Genomic DNA, 18,843 nt, shown 5'->3' with positions numbered 1-18,843 from the left:
AGAACACTACTTCAGCTCTTTAGGTTGATTGAGCAGAATACTATAAGTGGTTAATCTTTGTTGAACATTCACTGCAAAGGTATGTAACTGCTTGTACATAGATATGTGTCTGTCATTGCGTACACTTTCTGTGTTGTGTGTGTCCATGACAATGGCAGACAGTGTCTTCATCTGTCTCTCTCGCTCTCTTTTGCTCTCTCTCTCTCTCTCTCTCTCTCTCTCTCTCTCTCTCTCTTTTGATAATTAGCGGGTATCGGCTAATTTTGCTCTGCATGCATTATTTGGTGTTTTACGTTGTACACGGAGGATATTTTTGCAGAATGTGTTGATTGTGTTGAGTGTTTGTCCCATTTTGTGAATTCTTGGTTGGTGAGTGAACCCTCACAACCATAAAGGGCAATGGGTTCTATAACTGATTCAAGTATTTTTAGCCAGATCCTAATTGGTATGTCGAATTTTATGTTATTTTTCATGGCATAGAAGGCCCTTCTTGCCTCGTCTCTCAGATCGTTCACAGCTTTGTGGAAGTTACCTGTGGCGCTGATGTTTAGGCCGAGGTATGTATAGTTTATTGTGTTCTCTAGGGCAACCGTGTCTGGATGGAATTTGTATTTGAGGTCCTGGAGACTGGACCTTTTTTGGAACACCATTGTTTTTGTCTTAGTGAGATTTACTGTCATGGCCCAGGTCTGGCAGAATCTGTGCAGAAGATCTAGGTGCTGCTGTAGGCCCTCATTGGTTGGTGACAGAAGCACCAGATGATCAGCAAAGATTAGACATTTGTCTTCAGATTCTAGTAGGTTGAAGCCGGGTCTCATTCTCTCTCTCTGTCTCTCTCTCTCTCTGTCTTTCTGTCTCTCTCTCTGTCTCTCTCTCTCTCTCTCTGTCTTTCTGTCTCTCTGTCTCTCTCTCTGTCTCTCTCTCTCTCTCTCTCTCTGTCTCTCTCTGTGTCACTCAGACTCTCTCTCTCTCTCTCTCTCTCTCTCTCTCTCTCTCTTTCTGTCTCTCTGTCTCTCTCTCTGTCTCTCTCTCTCTCTCTCTCTCTGTCTCTCTCTGTGTCACTCAGACTCTCTCTCTCTCTCTCTCTCTCTGTTTATCAGTCAATCACCCTACTCTATATCGATGTATAAATCTGTTACGTCCTCTCCTCGTTAGCTCAGCTAATTAGAACCATCTTTCTCTTCCTCCTGCATGCATGTGCACAAATCAACAGTCTTAATTATGATGATTAGCAGAACTTCCTTTCAGGTTCCTACCAAACAAAGAGGAGCCCTATCAGATGACGCTGCCGCTCGTTAACAAGCTCCTCACACCGTGCACACGTACACTAATTACACGCACGCAAACAAGCACACAAGCAAGCACGGCGCACGCACGCACACACCCACACACACACATTCATTACACACATACACATGTACTGTATGTAGTGTGTGTGTGTGTGTGTGTGTGTGTGTGTGTGTGTGTGTGTGTGTGTGTGTGTGTGTGTGTGTGTGTGTGTGTGTGTGTGTGTGTGTTAAGCTGCTGTAGAATTGAGATTGTAGGGTGATTAATACTGCCACTGAGAATGTCTGAATTACTCTAATTCAATCAGCAGTTCTCCCCTCCAAACACACACACACACACACACACACACACACACACACACACACACACACAGCCCCCTACTCTCCCCTCCTTAATGATCTCTCTCCTTAGTTGTTCATATTAACCTCCATCCTCTTCAGTTACTGCATCCAGACTGGCCCGGCCTGCTATACTGGACACATACACACACACACTGGGAATGAAGATTGCTGAGCACGATGACGGGTAGGACAGAGAGAGGGAGGGATGGAGAGAGGTAGGGAGGGGGGAGGCGGATCGAGGGAGAAACTTTAAAAAATGAATGTTTCATTTGAAAAGAAAGCAACATACAGGGTAGGGGAGTAACGGATTACATGTAATCTGTTACATGTAAGGGATTACAAAAAAAATGGTAACTGTAATCCATTACGTTACCAGCAAAACTATTGTAATCAGATTAGATATTTTTGAAAAACTAGATGGTTACTTCAAGGATTACTTTTAAATTCAGAAAGGATGTTTGTGCAATTTAAAAAAAAAAGTTAAACCTTTCAATGACATTCAAATCAGCATTGAAAAAAGGAGACCACTATGAAGACACACCGAATGTGTTTGATGGATCGTGGGAAAAGAGCAGGAATAGGCTTTTGTAGGCTACAGTCCAAGCTATGTCTTCCAATGGTGCGACTGCTGTCGACATCCAAAGATTATCCAACTTGAATAAGCGCTTGGAGGTAAGGATGACAGCCGTGGTGTAGTCTACAGCGATACGGATATCATTTATTGTTTAACATCTACATAGTGCATTGATGTGAATCACACTGCTGCTCTCTCATTTAGCTATTTGCGCCGTATAGATTGTTGTTGTTGTGGATGGCTGTTCACAAATCTAAATGTGTATTTGAACCCAATAAGGGTTGAATTCAAGAAGTTTAAGCTGCCTATCAATCATTGTTTTTGAAACCAGTGGACAGCCAGTGAAAAATGTGCTCTTGCAACAGCTGCATAGCGCAGATCCAAGCCTATGGAATAAAAGTGGGGCTATTATTGCTCAATCATTATTAAACGTAAAAGAGCGAGGTTAAACCTCTAATAAATACACGGGACGAGACCCGTAATAACAAATGCACAAGCAATACACTAGAGGAGACCCGTAATAACAAATGCACAAGCAATACACTGGAGGAGACCCGTAATAACAAATGCACAAGCAATACACTGGAGGAGACCCGTAATAACAAGTGCACAAGCAATACACTGGAGGAGACCCGTAATAACAAGTGCACAAGCAATACACTGGAGGAGACCCGTAATAACAAGTGCACAAGCAATACACTGGAGGAGACCCGTAATAACAAATGCACAAGCAATACACTGGAGGAGACCCGTAATAACAAATGCACAAGCAATACACTAGAGGAGACCCGTAATAACAAATGCACAAGCAATACACTGGAGGAGACCCGTAATAACAAATGCACAAGCAATACACTGGAGGAGACCCGTAATAACAAGTGCACAAGCAATACACTGGAGGAGACCCGTAATAACAAATGCACAAGCAATACACTAGAGGAGACCCGTAATAACAAATGCACAAGCAATACACTGGAGGAGACCCGTAATAACAAATGCACAAGCAATACACTAGAGGAGACCCGTAATAACAAATGCACAAGCAATACACTAGAGGAGACCCGTAATAACAAATGCACAAGCAATACACTAGAGGAGACCCGTAATAACAAATGCACAAGCAATACACTGGAGGAGACCCGTAATAACAAATGCACAAGCAATACACTGGAGGAGACCCGTAATAACAAGTGCACAAGCAATACACTGGAGGAGACCCGTAATAACAAGTGCACAAGCAATACACTGGAGGAGACCCGTAATAACAAATGCACAAGCAATACACTGGAGGAGACCCGTAATAACAAGTGCACAAGCAATACACTGGAGGAGACCCGTAATAACAAATGCACAAGCAATACACTGGAGGAGACCCGTAATAACAAGTGCACAAGCAATACACTGGAGGAGACCCGTAATAACAAGTGCACAAGCAATACACTGGAGGAGACCCGTAATAACAAGTGCACAAGCAATACACTGGAGGAGACCCGTAATAACAAATGCACAAGCAATACACTGGAGGAGACCCGTAATAACAAATGCACAAGCAATACACTAGAGGAGACCCGTAATAACAAATGCACAAGCAATACACTGGAGGAGACCCGTAATAACAAATGCACAAGCAATACACTGGAGGAGACCCGTAATAACAAGTGCACAAGCAATACACTGGAGGAGACCCGTAATAACAAATGCACAAGCAATACACTGGAGGAGACCCGTAATAACAAGTGCACAAGCAATACACTGGAGGAGACCCGTAATAACAAATGCACAAGCAATACACTAGAGGAGACCCGTAATAACAAATGCACAAGCAATACACTGGAGGAGACCCGTAATAACAAATGCACAAGCAATACACTAGAGGAGACCCGTAATAACAAATGCACAAGCAATACACTAGAGGAGACCCGTAATAACAAATGCACAAGCAATACACTAGAGGAGACCCGTAATAACAAATGCACAAGCAATACACTGGAGGAGACCCGTAATAACAAATGCACAAGCAATACACTGGAGGAGACCCGTAATAACAAGTGCACAAGCAATACACTGGAGGAGACCCGTAATAACAAGTGCACAAGCAATACACTGGAGGAGACCCATAATAACAAATGCACAAGCAATACACTGGAGGAGACCCGTAATAACAAATGCACAAGCAATACACTAGAGGAGACCCGTAATAACAAATGCACAAGCAATACACTAGAGGAGACCCGTAATAACAAATGCACAAGCAATACACTAGAGGAGACCCGTAATAACAAATGCACAAGCAATACACTGGAGGAGACCCGTAATAACAAGTGCACAAGCAATACACTGGAGGAGACCCGTAATAACAAATGCACAAGCAATACACTAGAGGAGACCCGTAATAACAAATGCACAAGCAATACACTGGAGGAGACCCGTAATAACAAATGCACAAGCAATACACTGGAGGAGACCCGTAATAACAAATGCACAAGCAATACACTGGAGGAGACCCGTAATAACAAGTGCACAAGCAATACACTGGAGGAGACCCGTAATAACAAGTGCACAAGCAATACACTGGAGGAGACCCGTAATAACAAATGCACAAGCAATACACTGGAGGAGACCCGTAATAACAAGTGCACAAGCAATACACTGGAGGAGACCCGTAATAACAAATGCACAAGCAATACACTAGAGGAGACCCGTAATAACAAATGCACAAGCAATACACTGGAGGAGACCCGTAATAACAAGTGCACAAGCAATACACTGGAGGAGACCCGTAATAACAAGTGCACAATACACGCGGTACGAAAGCCAACATAACAAGGCACAGGAACTCACAGACCAATGGACATGGGATCAATAATTGTGCAGACAATGGTGAACAGAGGACACATACTGTATATAGAAATGTACTAATCAGGGGGAATGGGAAGCAGGTGTGCGTAATGACCCAGTTCAGTGATGCCGGTGACGTAGACCTCCGGAGCAGGTGTGCGTAATGACCCAGTTCAGTGATGCCGGTGACGTAGACCTCCGGAGCTGGTGCACGGAATGAGCAGCAGTACCGGGGGAATCCGTGACAATATGGCATTCATTATTCACATGAAAATAGCACTTTTCAGTAGTGCTCAAAGCATGCCATTCCATGAGCTCAGCATTGATTTTTCAACTTGAATCAATGAGCCCAATCAGTCCTCTATGACAACAAAAGCATGAACAACAGAGTAGGGCTGGCTAGTAAGTCCTTCATTTTGGGGGTATGCTCAGTTCAAACAATTTGGCTAATCTATACATATTTCCAAGTCCTATTCTTGAAGATCAAGTGGTATAACATTTAATGGAATTATTGGAATTCTGATAGACTTTGGTTTTTAATGAAAATATATCATTTAATCTGTAGTAGAGAGCGATGTATTCTTATCTGTAGTAGAAAGCAATGGGTTGGAAGAAGCCTACATAACAAACCCATAAAGTAAAATGTAACATCCATATATGACCAGCTATGTAAACTTTAACATAGATTTATCCTGCAATAGATGTCGTTCAATTGGTAACATACATTTTTGTCTTCTTATAATGCCTCTTAAGGGGAAAGTAATGGAAAAGTAACTGAATGTAATCAGATTATGTTACTGAGTTTGGGTAATCCAAAAGTTACGTTACTGATTACAGTTTTGGACAGGTAACTAGTAACTGTAATATATTCCATTTAGAAAGTAACCTACCCAACCCTGGCAACATACAGATGTTGTTTTTCATAGATTCATTGCAACAGGTTAGAGTTCAAATATGTTTAACAGAAAATGAAAGACAAATTGCAATGTTCCCTACTGTACACTGATTTCAAACTTCCTAATTTAAAAACCTTGAGATGCAGTGACGTCTGGTGTCTTGTCCTCCCGTTCTGTGCATTGTTTGGATAGAAATAATAACAAAATGTAATGATCAATAAAAAATGATTTTCCCCCTGGGAATTTCACAAAGTCCAAAAATTGGACAGAAATAGAATTCAAGGAAACCTCAATCAATGCTTTTAACAACCAATGAAGAATGGACCACAAATGTACATACAGTTGGAAGTTTACATACACCTTAGCCAAATACATTTAAGCTCAGTTTTATTAATAATTACTGACATTTAATCTTAGTAAATATTCCCTGTCTTAGGTCAGTTAGGATCACCACTTTATTTTAAGAATGTGAAATGTCAGAATAATAGTAGAGAGAATGATTTATTTCAGCTTTTATTTATTTCATCACATTCCCAGTGGGTCAGAAGATTACATACACTCAGTTAGTATTTGGTAGCATTGCCTTTTAATTGTTTAACTTTTTTAACTTAATTGTTTAGCCTTCCACAAGCTTCCCACAACAAATTTGGTGAATTTTTGCCTATTCCTCCTGTAACTGAGTCATGTTTGTCGGCCTCCTTACTCGCAAGTGCTTTTTCAGTTCTGCCCACAAATTGTCTATAGGATTGAGGTCAGGGCTTTGTGATGGCCACTCCAATACCTTGACTTTGTTGTCCTTAAGCCATTTTGCCACAACTTTGGAAGTATGCTTGGGGTCATTGTCCATTTGGAAGACCCATTTGCGACCAAGCTTTTAACTTTTTTTAACTGATGTCTTGAGATGTTGCTTAAATATATCCACATAATGTTCTTACCTCATGATGCCATCTATTTTGTGAAGTGCACCAGTCCCTCCTGCAGCAAAGCACCCCCACAACATGATGGTGCCACCCCCATGCTTCACGGTTGGGTTGGTGCTCTTCGGCTTGCAAGCCTCCCCTTTTTATTTATTTTTATGGCGGTTTTGGAGCAGTGGCTTCTTCTTTGCTGAGCGGCCTTTCAGTTTATGTCGATATAGGACTCGTTTACTGTAGATATATACTTTTTGCACCAAAGTACGTTCATCTCTAGGAGACAGAACGCGTCTCCTTCCTGAGCGGTATGACGGCTGCGTCGTCCCATGTTGTTTATACTTGTGTACTATTGTTTGTACAGATGAACGTGGTACCTTCAGGCGTTTGGAAATTGCTCCCAAGGATGGACAAGACTTGTGGAGGTCTACAATTTTTTTTCTGAGGTCTTGGCTGATTTCTTTGCATTTTCCCATGATGTCAAGCAAAGAGGCAGTGAGTTTGAAGGTAGGCCTTGAAATACATCCACAGGTACACCTCCAATTGACTCAAATGATGTCAATTAGCCTATCAGAAGCTTCTAAAGCCATGACATCATTTTCTCTAATTTTCCAAGCTGTTTAAAGGCACAGTCAACTTCGTGCATGTACTTCTGACCCACTGGAATTGTGATACAGTGAAGTATAAGTGAAATAATCTGTCTATACATTTTTGGGAGAAAAATTACTTGTGTTATGCACAAAGTAGATGTCCTAACTGACTTGCCAAAACTATAGTTTGTTACAAGAAATTTGTGGAGTGGTTGAAAAACAAGTTTTAATGACTCCAACCTAGGTGTATGTAAACTTCCAACTTCAACTGTACATTTTTGTTCAAAATAACATATTTGAAGTCCAAAAATATCTCAGATGCAGATATTTCCATGATATTTTATGAAAGGTATGTTTAATATATTTTTTAATATATTTTCGTACTCAGTGGGCTAAATTACAATAAAACAGATACTGAGCCAACATGTTAATTGACTGTAAGTCGCTCTTGAAACGATTCTCTCAGGAATAAATGAGGACACCTCTATATTTTTCAACGTTGATGTTTGGATGCAATTACACTGCGACTAATTGGCCTACTTCACAATTATCACATACTAATGATACTGCATGAGGAAGACACTAATAGGAGAGAGAGGACAGAGGAGAAAACAACAAACTCTTGATTTGGTCTGCTTTTGTATATCTAGATTTAAGTGTGCATGTGAATGTGCGTGTTTGTCTTAATGAGTGTGTGTTGTTAATGATGGGAACGGAGACATCAAAAGAGTGTGAGCCATAGTCAACCTGATGAAAGCATCTGTGCCATGTAGCAGGTCATCTGGCAGAATGGTAGGTCTTCTGAACCTGGTTCTATCTCCTCTTTACCTTCATGGTAACTGGTGTGTTCATAAACTGATTTCAGGAGGAAAAATACTTGTGATGTTGTGTTCCATTATACAAGGGATGTGACTAAGGTGCTGCTAAGTGGTAGTCCACCACGTGTGCACTCCACAACCTCCTCCCCCATCCTCTTTCAATCTACCCTTTTCTCCCCGGCTCTATTCTCTCCTCCTTCCTTGTCCTCTTGTTCTCCCCCTCTTGTCTTCCCTCCTCCTCTCCCTCTGTCCCTCCCTCTCTCTGTCTCCCCCTGTGCGTGTTTGATGTGACAAAGGCGTGTAGTGTGACACACTGAGAGGACTGTTTAGTTTGATCCAACCAGATGAGGACAAACACGCTGGGACATAACTCCTTTCCTCTCTCTGTTGCTATCTTCCCTTCTTTTCAATGATGTTTGTTCTTCTCTCTCTCTCTCTCTCTTTCTCTCTCTCTCTCTCTCTCTCTCTCTCTCTTTCTCTCTCTCTCTCTCTGGATGGAGTGTGAGGTCCTGTGACTGTAAGGCCTCTTTCTTCCTAATTGTCTTGTAAATGACCTTTTCTATATTTTACTGTACATCTCTCCTCTCTTCTCCTCATCACCTCTATATTCCTCTCGTATCCTCTCCTCCACTCTCCTTTCCTTTCCTCTCCTTTTCTCTCCTCGCTCCTCATGTCTGTTCTGTATGCAGTGGAACTGTAGAGGGCATCATTATGTGGCCTGTATTTGAGTCATTTTTATTTAAACAGCAGGACAATAGGCTGTTGATTGAGGGAAACAGGAGGTAGACAATGGGGTTCTGTGGAACATAATACAGCACCATTTTCCAGCCCCAGCTTTAGAATGGCCCAAGCTCATTGTGGAGCTCTAGAGAGGAAAAAACGGTGCTTAGGAGGAGGAATATTTTGCCGTGGTATGTCATTATTTTGCAAATTTCTATTATCTCATCATGTTGTCTTCATTGTAATTGCAGCTAATTAGGGGGCTAGTTAGAGGCCTGGCTTTGAGGCCGGCTTTGCAGTGAAAGGAGCGCACCGATTACCGCTCGACAAGAGAGGAAGCACAGAAAGAGGAGATTAATGTGGTTACCTTGACGACACTGGCTTCCATCTGCGAGGAACAATGCATTTTTGTTTCTTTGGATCAGTTCAGATCAACAGAATGAGCTGCCTGCCTGTGCTCCCTCGGTGACAATGCTGAATTCGGTCGAACCCAACGGGCTAGGCTCTCTACCCCCCTCGCCCCTCACCTCGCCTCCCCCTGCCACCCCCAATCACTCTACCTCTGAGCTCCCTCCCTCCTTCCCATGCTGTCTGTGTATCCGTCCGTCCGGCGGGCCCTGAGTAAAAAGCTTAGCGCTCTCAGCGAATGTTTGAGAGAGTGCTCTCACACACCCCGTCGTCAGATGAAAGCAGGGTGTGTGTGTGTGTATGTGTGTCCCAGGTTCTGAGAGGTCATGGCCTTGTCACACACAGAGCTGTGAGGTTTACTCCCCAATCCCCCCAGGCTCCAAAGCACTTCATGAAATAATAGTCCCTCTCTCTGTCTCTCCTTCCCTCTGTCTTCTTCGTGATCTCTCCATTTCTCTCCACCCCTCTCTCTCTCTCTCTCTCTCTCTCTCTCGATCTCCCTCTCTCTCTCTCTCTCTCTAGGCTGTTGAAGCAAGCAACACTAGGGGAGGCCCTTCATCTCAGAGCAGGGCCCTAGGCTCCTGTATTTATGTGTGTGAGAAAGGGAGAGAAGAGAGTGGACAGGGAGAGATTGATCAAGGGAGCTGTGTCTCATACTGTATATCGGGGAAACGAGAGGAGACTGAGTCAAATTTATTTGACTTTGTCAGAAAGAACGAAGTCAGGGAGCGAATTTTGGAGAAAGAGGAAGAGAGAGGGAAAGAGAGAGGGGGGAAGACGGCTAGAGAAAGAGAGGGAATAGGCTGCAGATCACATGTGACGGTCAATTGTGATCCTGAGTTAAAGAGGTTCTGAGCACAGAACACAAAGTCTTTCCATCTGGTGTTCACTTTAAACTGGGGGGGGGGGGGTTAGAAAAAAAGAGAGATACAATTCAGGGAATGCCAGAGACATCTGCTCCCGTGGGCACAACAATAAAACTCCATGTAGATCAGCCTATTTACACCACTAGACACTGGTTTACAGAGTATTGGGCTCAGTGGGAGGTGTGTGTGTGTGTGTGTGTGTGTGTGTGTGTGTGTGTGTGTGTGTGTGTGTGTGTGTGTGTGTGTGTGTGTGTGTGTGTGTGTGTGTGTGTGTGTGTGTGTGTGTGTGTGTGTGTGTGTGCGTGTGTGTGCGTGTGTGTGTGTGCGCGCGCATGTGCTTGTATAGTGTGTGTGTGTCACCCAATTACAACGCTCTCTCACACTGGGATTGTCTGTTGCTTCATGTCATTGTCCATTTACCCTCTCGGTAGGTCATTAACAGCAGGGCTTTATTTCTCTTATGACCATTATTATATTCTGGTCATTTTACTGAATTGTCTATGAATCACTTCAGGAAGGAGACAGTGGAAGTGTTAGCCATTGAATTAGTTTTTAGAGAAGTTGTCTTTTGAATCTCCTTTGTAGGCGTTCTGGCAGTAAGGTAATCCTTGATGTTTTTAAATATGTATTTTTTTTCTGCTCGGCCTTTGGAAAAGTTGGAAGATTAGGTGGTAATTTTACAGGTGTGAAAAAGTCCTTAAGCACCTCGAATCTCAAACACATTTTCAGAAAAGACGAGGTAATCTCGGTAGTTTGGGGACTGGTGTGTGTGCGTGCGCTGGTGTGTTTGTGTGTGTGTGAAGTGTTTATCTTTGTGCAGAATTGAGTTTCTTTTAACGTCTAGTCAAAGTAGAGGCCTGCCACTACTCGCTAATTTAACATGTCATCTGTCTCCAAATCACTTCAAAGATGAGCCAACTCATGCCAAAGACTTCTTCCTTCTCCTCCTTACTTTCTTTCTTTCTTTCCTTCCCTGAGTTTCCGCCCGCGCCAGAAAACAACATCTAAACACAATGTTTTAAAAGAACTGGATGGAGAGTGTAAACCTTCAGATGTGATTCCAAGAGCACACAGCTGCTGCTGCCGACCGTGCGTCCGCTATTCCCCCCGGTTCACAAACCTGATGATGATTGAACCACGGACAGAAAACATCCTCATTACGCTAGCGCTCTCTCTCTCTCTCTCTCTTTCTCTCTCTCTCTCTCTCTCTCTCTCTCTCTCTCTCTCTCTCTCTCTCTCTCTCTCTCTCCTCTCTCTTTCTCCTGACTGTACACATGGACCTTCATGATGCATGGGGTGAACACAGTTGTGTGTTTCACTCTGGGGACTGGACTTGGCTGGGAAGCAGGGACAGTAGCTATCTGGCTAGAAAGCACTGGAGAAGAGTATTTTCTAACCACAACCTTTTAACCATTACCCCTTACCCCTAAACTAGCTTGAGTTATAATCAAATAGCTGCTGATCTTTTCCAACATTAACAGACAATGGTGTCTCTCTTAGCATGGCTGTCTAGTGACTACCCAGGGATGGGATGCAGTCTCTCAAACATTTAGGGAGAAATGATTATTACACATGCTTCGTAAACAACAGGTGTAGACTAACAGGGACATGCTTACTTACGGGTCCTTTTCCAACAATGCAGAGTTAAAGATCAGATCAAATCAAAAATAGATAAATAGTGACACAAATAGCAACGACGAGTAAAAGTATCATGGCTATATATAGGGAGTAGAAAATACAGGTACAGGGTTCTCCCAGGGTTCTCCCAGGGTTCTCCCAGGGTACTCCCAGGGTACCAGAACTGAGTCGATGTGCAGGGGCACAAGGTATTTGAGGTACTGTAGCTACTGTATGTTCATATAGGTAGAGATAACGTGAGCAGGCAACAGGACAGATAATATACTGTAGCAGCAGTGTGTGTGGTTAGTGTGAACGTGTGTGTGTGTGAACGTGTGTGTGTGAACGTGTGTGTGTGTGAAAGTCTGTGCAAGAGAGTTAGTGCAAACAAAGGTCAATGCAGGTAGTCCTGGTAGCCATTTGATTAGTTATTTAGCAGCCTCTTGTAGCAGTCTTATGGCTTGGGGATAGAAGCTGTTCAGGGTCCAGTTGGTTCCAGAATAGGCGCGCAGGTACCGCTTGCTGTGCGGTAGCAGAGAGGACAGTCTATGGCTTGGGTGGCTGGAGTCTTTTTAAACAGATCTAGGATCAGCTTGCCCTCCCCAAATCCTAATCTTAACCATTAGGGTCAGAACTGACTAGACACATTTCTAGGGGGGGGGGGGGACTTCATCCTACTCCGACCCAAACCCTCCCAGCCATCAACTCGGTGACCAGAGGTAACCATAGCAACCTGTGCCAGTCCCTGTCAGAGCTGCTGGCGACCCTAATGGCGACATTTATGGCATGGTGTCAATTATAGTACGCGGCACAGCCATTATAGAGTATGTCCTCTGCTCTCTCTCTCTTGGACAATGGGACCGTTCAGAGCTGCATAGTCAGCCCCTGCTCTCACAGTGACAGCATGTAATATAATGTTAGCTAATGGTTCCATATGGTTTTGATGTCTCAGTTGGTTGGAGGTTGGATTATGAACTGTGTGGTTTATGGGTTTGATTCCCTCTTGGGCCACATACATTATACTGAATTGGAGAACTGTGGTCACAAGTGTTAGTTCAATAAGCATGTGTGTGGCACTGATCCACTGTATAGTTCTGTAGCCTTCTATAGCAGAGACACATTCAGCCAGTATGAGCATGCCTTATGACTTGGTCAGAATTGCAAGCATGGTGGAGTCAGTCAGCTGTGTGTGAGTGATTGTGTGTGGGAGTGTGTGTGAGTGTGAGTGTGATTGTGTGTGTGTGTGTGTGTGTGTGTGTGTGTGTGTGTGTGTGTGTGTGTGTGTGTGTGTGTGTGGAGGTATAAGGCATTATCAGTATTAGGGTCAGAGAGGGTGACATGACCGTCTGATTATTTATATATATATATTCTTTATTTAACCTTTATTTAACTAGGCAAGTTGCTGAGCCAAATTGTGCACCGCCCTATGTGACCCCCAATCACGGCCGGATGTGATGCAGCCTGGATTCGAACCAGGGACTGGTTCTTGCACTGAGATGAAGTGCCTTAGACCACTGCGTCACTCGGGAGCCCAATAGGTAGATAGACAGGGTTCTCTGGACAGGAGGGGATGGAGGGAGGGAAGAGGGAGCGGTAGGAGGAGGGAGAGGTAGGAGAGAGGATATAGAGAGAGGGAGAAGATCCAAGGCGATATTTGACGCTCGTCCAGATCCCCAGGACGTCGGGAGATGCCTTCGAAACTGGCCTACTAGGGGCAACGATGAGCGATATTACCATCAAGTAGGCTTGGGTTTTGCTAGGGCGTTGTCGATGGGGATGGCTGATTGGCGTGAGCCGCGATCTCCCAAGGGTTACGTGTTCAATCCCAGTGCCAGGAAGTGTTTTTTCCCCCTATCCCAAACCTTAACGCTGACCTTAGAGGAAGGGTCAGAGAGGCATGGCTTAGTGGGGGCGTAACGTCCTTAACCCATACACTGAGTGACCTTGTCAAGAGATTAGACCTCTTGGTCTAATGGTTGAAAAAACTATATGAGGTGTGGTTGCATAACATCAATGGTGTAAACTATATACACTTCCTAGTGTTAAAAATACCATTTCTGTGTTGTTGTTGCATTACACTGAGGGCTCTAGTTACGGTTGGCATTAAAGCCAGTGGAATTGTCAAAAGCTCGTTTGCAATTTCGACCTGTTAAAGCCTGCGCTCTTCTATTTTCAAACCCTGGCACCAGGATCGGTCATTTACCTGTCTTATATGAATCAAATCTAATTTTATTTGTCACATACACATGGTTAGCAGATGTTAATGCGAGTGTCGCGAAATGCTTGTGCTTCTAGTTCTAACATTGCAGTAATATCCCCAAAACCGACCTAATACACACAAATCTAAAGGGTTGAATGAGAATATGTACATTTAAATATATGGATGAGTGATTGCCGAGCAGCATAAGCAAGGTGCAATAGATGGTATAAAATACAGTATATACTGTACATATGATATGAGTAATGTAAGATATGTAAACGTTATTAAAGTGCCATTATTTAGAGTGCATTGTATAAAGTGATCCATTTGTGATCCATTTATTAAAGTGGTCAATGATTTGAGTCTCTATTCAGGCAGCAGCCTCTCTGAGTTAGTGATGGCTGTTTAGCAGTCTGATGACCTTGAGATAGAAGCTGTTTTTCAGTCTCTCGGTCCTAGTTATGATGCACCTGTACTGACCTCACCTTCTGGATGGTAGCGGGGTGAACAGGCAGTGGCTCGGGTGGTTGTTGTCCTTGATGATCTTTATGGCCTTCCTGTAACATCGGGTGCTGTAGGTGTCATGGAGGGCAGATAGTTTGCCAGACCGCACCACTTCGTTTCATTTCGTTTCGTTTGAATAAAAACAAGGCATGGCCTCCTCTCAATGAAGGCAGATTTTTTCGTTCATGACCAATGCATTCGCCTCGTAGTCTAGACTATCGATGAAGGGTTTGGCTCGTGAGACCGCTTTGAAATACATCTTAATCAACAAAGGTTTATTAAAGATCAACTTTGGCAGCAGCAAAACAGTGAGTGGACATCCCAGGTTTATCTATGTAGGCTATTACATTATTGTAACCAGCTCCTGTTATTATTTTGAATGTGTTTGAAAAACACTCTGTGTCGTCTATATGCCCGTCATGGAACGAGAGATGAGATAATCCGGTGACACTCCCATTTTTATAAAAATCTCAGTTGTTTTCCTTTAACAATTCTTGTTTTCCGTTTGGCTTGATAAAAAACAAGCTCTTACTTAGTAGGCTACCCTTAGTAGGCTACCTACTATAACAAAAGCTGGGTCAACAGAAATGTGTCTGGTGTCTTTTCATATCGTGGCCATGCATTAACCTAGTAGCCTTATCCATAAAAGGTGTCTAAATGGTCGACTCGTGAGGCTTTAGCCAACATACTTTTGCATTATTCACATTTCCCATAGGCCCACCTTCAGTGCATACTCCATTTGGCTTGTATCCATCCCCATTTCAACAGAGTGCCTCTTTTACAGGTACCAAACATAGGCTATTCACATTTCTCAGTCCTACAACATATTTCAATGGTAGGCTTAGGCTACATCTTTAAAAAACATTTTTTTTAAAGGGTTGGATCAGCTTAATATTGCAGAAAGAATGTTGCTTCCAATGTAATTGTCTGCATCATTTCCAATCCCCCATATTTTTGGGGTAAATATATATATCCATACACGCATGCATACATATACACATATATACATACACATACCTATATAGACATACATACTTAAAAAAAAAAGAATATACCTTTATTATTATTCCCCGCAAACCCTTCCGCCGATCCCCCAATTGGAGTAAACTAATAAACACTTCTGCTTCTACCTTCAATCCATACATCTTATACACACTCTACAGACACAGTCTACTTTACAATAGTTCTCTCTTGTTTGTTCTTAGTCCTTCCTCTATTTCTGATGTCCATCCAGTTTGATTTCTATTTGTAACTGTGCTATTTCACAAAAGTTCTGAACCTATATACATTTTACAGACCCCGTATGTTTTACATTGTTTATCTTGTTATTAGTCCCACCCTTCAGCTCCACTCAACCCCTCCCATCTATCTCTCAACATCATCCATTTCGGATTTCTATTTGCCATATATTTTTCAACTGTGCTGTGATGCTTCACAAAATAATTGAACCTTTCTATTCTCATAGCTTCTACAGATTGTAAATTAAAAATAAACATTTTTGCTAAAATAATAATTATATTATTGATTGATTGACTATGGCTTTTCAAATCACCCAGTATTGCTGTCTGCAGCGTTAGTTCTAGGCAAATGTTGCAATTCTTCAGCCATTCCTGGACCTGTGACCAAAAACGAGCTACATATGGACAATACCAGAATAAATGATCTAATGACTCTGCCTCCTCACAGCAGAATCTGCAGAGCTGGGAAGATTGTATCCCCCATATATATAACATTCTATTAGTTGCAAGAATGTTGTATAGTAATTTATATTGAAAAATTCAAAGTTTTGAATCCGGCGTTGTTTTGCGTATCAATTCATAAACCATGTGCCATGGAATGGGTACATCGAAAACTATTTTGCCATTTATATGGCACAGCTGTCAGTTTTTTGGTCCTTAAATTAAATTGGTATATGTTTTTATTTATCACACTTTTCTTTAACCATTTATGTTCTTTAATACAGGGCCGACATACAAGTTCCTTACTTTTTCCCCCATTTTTGTGGCTTAGGCTACATCTTGCTTATTGAGAACATGCCCCACACATACAATGCAATTTATGGGAGCCTAGTATTTCTTAGTTGAGGAGAAGTGCGATGCGTAAAGGCCTACACTCATTGAAGCCAATTTCAACAATGTCGACTGCCAACACTCTAACCATATTGAGCAAACACTGGACGTTTATGTTTTTTCTACTTTGCTATTACTCGTTACTATAGCCTATGCTCTTTAATAAACTATAGCGTCAATCCACAATGGACCAGGACGAGTATATTCCGTGCCCCTAGTCGAATTGGAGTTAATGACAATGCAAAGGCCGTCAATAACCTACAGGACTTGAGACAAATGCATTCAGTATTAAGCCATGGAACGCCTGCAAGGCCTCGTCACACCTTACAACTTGTTTGTTCATCAAAACCCAGCTCTTTCGCGGCCCCGCCATTTATTGCACTCATAACGGCTGTGAAAAAAACAGCAAATATATTTCGGACACATGCCTGGACTTATAGCTCTACCGTCAGTCTTTAGATTTACTGTTGTGCTATGTTTGTTCAAATAGAGCACTGACAGTGTTAATTCCCTAACACTGACAGAGTGTAACAACATAACTCAGTGTGAACCAGTATAGATACTGGCTGAGAGTTACATTGAATATGGTCAGTGTTCGATTTAACACTGGAGTATTTGCTGTGTACAAAAAGCAAGGTATAAGATAAGATATAGCTAACGATACGTGTATGATCTGTGTAGTAATATTATTTGAATCATATAGCCTACGGTGTGATGTGTACTATGTAGGAAGACATTTAATAAAGCAGTGATGTTTTAACTAGCAGGTTGACGTTTATTGTCGTGAGTTTTGTCCTGAAGGCAGATCTGAGTGATTTCCCCTTAGATAGGCCACCGGCAAAGTCAAATTGGCTATATTGAAAAAAGTAATGAAAAGAAAATGAGGTTATTGGTCTTAATTTAAGGTTAGGGTTAGGCATTAGAGTTAGCAGTGTGGTTAAGGTTAGGGTTAAGGGTTAGGTTTAAAATCAGATTGTATGACTTTGTGACTGTGCCAGCTAGTGATCACTGTGCAGAGCTGCCTCAAGAACAATATTTATCACGAAACCTGCGTATAACTACCTCGTTATATTATAATATTGGCATTAGACATTAAGTTATGCATGATGAGCAAATTAGGTAGCACCTCAAACGACGATATGATACATACATTAAAAAAACAGTATCCCTTAATCATTAGTTTGGTGTTTTATGTAAATAGTGTGCTATTTACATTACCATAGGGGTTCAGTGTCTCTCTGGTGGTACGTATAGGAACTGAAGGTAAACAACGTTAAAACAATGTTGAGACCTTGCCAGGGTCAAATAAACTCTATTTCCCAGCTCAAACAACATAACCCAGGAATAATGACTGCAGGGAATCGAAAGAGAATTAGTCCTATTGAATATCAAAGAGAACAGGCATCACACACACAGGGATGTAAACTGGTTAATGAGGGGTTGGAGGTCCGGGGTGTGTACTCTCTGCTGAGTGTGTGGGTCACACACACCGGAGAGCGAGAGAGACACACACACACACACACGACCCCCACCACCCATCCACACCTCCACAGCTCCCATCCACACACACAGCCACCCCTCCCCAGCCCCCCTGGCAGGGCCTGTCTTGTCTCTCCGTGCCCAGCCGATCCGTGTCGCTCTGCGTGGGCAGAGGTACCAGGGAGATGCCAGGGCTTTGTGTGCCACATTGGATCAAGCTAATGTGGGTACGTAGCGAGGGTATTACACCCCTCCTCTACCCCCCTGCCACCTACCCCCAACCACCCCTCTATAGGATGATTGAAGAATCAACAATATGTGCATTTTTGCCAGCAGCATACCACCCTGCATACTGCTTCTGAAGCTAAGCAGGTTTGGTCCTGGTCAGTTCCTGGATGGGAGACCAGATGCTGCTGGAAGTGGTGTTGGAGGGCCAGTAGGAGGCACTCTTTCCTCTGGTCTAAAAAAATATATCCCAATACCCCAGGGTTTGGGGACACTGCCCTGTGTAGGGTGCCGTCTTTCGGATGGGACGTTAAACGGGTGTCCTGACTCTTTGAGGTCATTAAATATCCCATGGCACTTATCCTAAGAGTAGGGGTGTTAACCCCGGTGTCCTGGCTAAATTCCCAATCTGGCCCTCAAACCATCACGGTCACCAAATAATCCCCTGTTTACAATTGGCTCATTCATCCCCTGTAACTATCCCCCAGGTCAATGCTGCA

General features: G+C 42.9%; 1 protein-coding gene across 1 annotated transcript in view; it reads left to right on the top strand.

The window, feature by feature from the left end:
• Positions 1–18,843, top strand: part of LOC115133820 (transcription factor SOX-5-like) — a 212,015-nt gene that overhangs the window by 69,457 nt on the left and 123,715 nt on the right. The gene's annotated exons all lie outside the window — the stretch shown is intronic.

The sequence above is a fragment of the Oncorhynchus nerka genome, linkage group LG8 (genome assembly GCF_034236695.1).
Source record: "Oncorhynchus nerka isolate Pitt River linkage group LG8, Oner_Uvic_2.0, whole genome shotgun sequence".
NCBI classification, from domain to species: Eukaryota; Metazoa; Chordata; class Actinopteri; order Salmoniformes; family Salmonidae; genus Oncorhynchus; species Oncorhynchus nerka.
This window is presented reverse-complemented; position numbering and strand designations above follow the sequence as displayed.